The sequence below is a fragment of the Schistocerca cancellata genome, chromosome 2 (assembly GCF_023864275.1).
Source record: "Schistocerca cancellata isolate TAMUIC-IGC-003103 chromosome 2, iqSchCanc2.1, whole genome shotgun sequence".
NCBI classification, from domain to species: domain Eukaryota; kingdom Metazoa; phylum Arthropoda; class Insecta; order Orthoptera; family Acrididae; genus Schistocerca; species Schistocerca cancellata.
In genome coordinates, this window is record NC_064627.1 from 30,550,023 (window position 1) to 30,554,196 (window position 4,174).

Below are 4,174 nucleotides of genomic sequence, written 5' to 3' on the forward strand. Positions count from 1 at the left end.
ATGGACAGTTGTACTTCAGTCTAAATGTTTCCAGTAGCTGAGCCACAGTCACACCACAGTTATTAGGTTGAAGTAAAACTAAAAAGAATCAAAAGGAAGTGACAGTAAAACATGGTATAAGGACACTGAAAGAACTATCTGTAAAAAAATGAGGTCGCCGTCAAACTGAACGAAAATATCGGAACACAAAACAATCATGGGAAAAAAAAGAATCAGAAAAACTGAAAAAAAGATGCTCAGATATTAAAACTCGACAAAGTAAATGATAGCTTTAGTGTTCACGACAGAGCAAAAGAAATGACTGGAACTACTACACAAAATCCTGATCTCCATTAGTGGACAATGACGGTAAGCTTATCATCTACGAAAACGGAAGAATACATACCTGGAATACCTCTTTGTAAAAATTTTTCATGACGAGAGCACAGATCCACCCAAAGTCGCTCCAGAAACAGAGCCAGAGGTTACAGCAGAAGAAATAAAATCAACGGTAAGTGCAAGGAAAGATGGTAATAAAGTCAGTAATCTTGTCATAATACAAGAAGTGGTTAAGAACAAAAAGTCTGATGATCCATTTCCTCAAAATATTTCAGACAACTGTGAACATAAGAACAAACGTCACCTCCACAGCTTGCCTTCCAAATTGCTGTCGCAGCTCGAGAAGCTCTGTTCTGTATTCAGTTCCTATTCCAAGCGTGCAGAGACATGAACAGTGGCATCCATACCTGCATCATTGATTGAAATCTTTTCCGATTAAGTACTACATTAAAAGACGGCCGAGGTGTCACACAATAGTCGGACAAACGACAAAGGACACCGGACCACAATTAATTTATACGGGAATCAATACGCTGCTGTGAGAGCAGAAAATGAGAAATCTGACAATCTGAAGATGTGCTGAGGACTGAGATAGGGCTGTATTTTGTTGCCAGTAGTATTTGATCTTTATTGGGAATATATATTCAATGAATCTCTCGGATATGACGGAGAAGGTATCGTCTTGACTGGAGAGAACACGATTAGTTACGCTGATAACACTGTAATATTTGCTCACAGTTTAAATAGTCTTCAACACATTATATCCCTAATAACTAAAACTATTGCGTGGTATAGCCTAGAAATCGGCTTAAGTCAACGAAGATGAATGGTCATGAAGCAAGAAACACACACAAAACTATCATCTAAACATTAATGGTAAACTTATTGAACAAATAAATAAATACACATATATGGGAACTGGCGCCATCTCCAGGCATTTTGCTGCTTCGTCCCTAATTTTCAAGAGCCACCGTTCCACCCCTCCGCACTCTACCTCCTCACCCCTCATGCTACTGCCGGTGCACTTGTTGAACCTCCAGACACAGTAAACCATTTTCATATTATGACATCTTATTTTCAAATACACACTTGCTCATGTCTTTTTTCCTTGAATACGACTTCTAATGTTTTCAGTGGAATTCATTTTGAGTTATAACCCAAAAATTAATCCTGCAACCAAAATTAAATCGAGCACTATATACACTATGTGATCAAAAATATCCGGCCACCCCTATAAACATACGTTTTTCATATTAGGTGGACTGTGCTGCCACCTACTGCCACGTACTTCTTATCAGCGACCTCAGAGAGACCTCGTGAGCGAGCAGAATGGGGCCTTCCGCGGAACTCACGGACTTAGAACGTGGTCAGGTGACTGGGTGTCATTTGTGTCATACGTCTGTACGCCAGATTTCCACACTCCTAAACATCCCTAGGTCCACTGTTTCCGATGTGATAGTGAAGCAGAAACGTTAAGCGACACGTACAGCATAAAACCGTACTGGCCGTCCTCGTCTGTTGACTGACAGAGACCGCCGACGGTTGAAGAGGGTCGTAATGTGTGACTGACAGGTATCTGTCCAGTAAGTGGCAGGAATTCCAAACTGCATCATGATCCACTACAAGTACTACTACAGTTAGGCAGGAGGTGAGGAAACTTTGATTTCATGGTCGAGCGGCTGCTCATAAGCCACCCATCACACCGGTAAATGCAGCGACGCCTCGCTTGGTGTAAGGAGCGTAAACATTGGAAGATTGAACAGTGGAAAAACGTTCTGTGGAGTGACGAATCACGGCACAAAATGTGATGGCAGGGGGTGGGTCGTCTTCCAGCGTGTGTAGAGCCAACAGTAAAATTCGGAAATGGTGGTGTTATTGTGTGGTCCTGTTTATCATGGAGGGGGCACTATCACAGCACAGGTCTAAATTGATGTTTTAAGCACCTTCTTGTTTCCCACTGCCAGCCCCGGTGGTCTAGCGGTTCTGGCGCTGCAGTCCGGAACCACGGGACTGCTACGGTCGCAGGTTCGAATCCTGCCTCGGGCATGGGTGTGTGTGATGTCCTTAGGTTAGTTAGGTTTAAGTAGTTATAAGTTCAGGGGACTTATGACCTAAGATGTTGAGTCCCATAGTGCTCAGAGCCATTTGAACCATTTTTGTTTCCCACTGTTGAAGAGCAATTCGGGGATGGCGACTGCATCTTTCAACACGATCCAGCACCTCTTCATAATGCACGGCCTGTGGCGGAGTGGTTACACGAGAATAACATCCCTGTAAATGACTGGCCTGCAGAGAGTTCCGACCTGAATCCTATAGAACACCTTTGGGATGTTTCGGAACGCCAGCTTCGTGACAGGCCTCACCCACCGTCATCGATACCTCTCTTCAGTGCAGCACTCCGTGATGAATTGACAGCCGTTCCCCAAGAAACCTTCCAGCACCTGATGTATGCCTGCTAGAGTGGAAGCTGTCATCAAGGCTAAGGATACGTGCGGCGCAACACCTGCAACAGCACAACAGAGCACAGCATTCTCGATGCTATCGTCGTCGCTTCTGTTGTACAAAGAGGAAGTTCACACGACAGCTAATTACACATTTTATGTTTTGTTTTTTGAGTCATCACTCTTCCGACAGCTTTGGTGTGGCCCGCCACGAATTTCTCTCCAGGGCCAAACTCTTAACCTACATCCTCAGTTATTTTCTGAATGTATTCCAATCTCTCCTCCGCTACAGTTCTTACCCTCCTCTAGTACCACGGAAGTTATTCCCTGATGTCTTAATAGATGCCCTGTCATCGTGTGCTTCTTGTTGTCAGTGTCCTCTATATATTCCTTTCGTCGACGATTCTATGCAAAATCTCCTCATTTTTTCACCTTATCAGTCCACCTAATGCTCCACATTCGTCTGTAGCACCACATCTCAAACGATCCGATTCTCTTATGTTCCGGTTTTCCTACACTCCATGTTTCAATATCATACAATGCTGTGCCTCAAACCGACATTCTCAGAAATTTCTTCTTCAAATCAAGGCCTATGGTCTTGACCAAGAACGCCCTTTTTGCTAGTGCAAGTATGCTTTTTATGTCCTCCTTGCTCTGTCCGTTATGGATTATATTGCTACATAGGCAGCAGAATTACGCAGCTTTACCTATTCCGTGATAACCAATTTGGATTTTAAGTTTTTCTCAGTTCCCATTCCTGATATTTCTCATTACTTTCGTCCTTCTTCGATTTACTCTCCGGCCATATATTGTTCTTATTAGATTGTTCATTCCAAACAGCAGATCATGTAATTCTTCTTCACTTTCACTAATGATAGCAATGTCATGAGCGAATGTTGTCATAGATATCCTTTCACCTTGAATTTTAATCCCGCTCTCGAACCCTTCTGTTAGTTCCGTCGTTGCTTCTTCGATGTATAGATTGAACAAAACTACATCACTATCTTATATCCTGTTTCTGAGAATTGCGAACATCTTGCTCCATTATACACTGTCAAACGCTTTTCCCAGGTCGATAAATCTTATGAAAAGTCTTAATGTTTCTTTAGTTTGCTTCCATTATCAACCTCAACGTCAGAACTGCCTCACTTGTGCCTTTACCTTTCCAAAACCAAACGATCGTCACCTAACAGATCCTCAGTTTTCTTTTTCATTCTTCTCTATGTTATTCTTGTTAGTAACTTGGATGTGTGAGCTGTCAAGCTGATTTTGCGATAATTCAAGCACTTGTCGGCTCTTGAAATCTTCGGAAGTGTGTGGATGATGTTGTTCCGAAAGACTACACAAACGTGAAGAGCCCTTTTGTTGCCACTTCCACCAGACTAGAAACTTCGACGAAATGTGATCCATCCCTT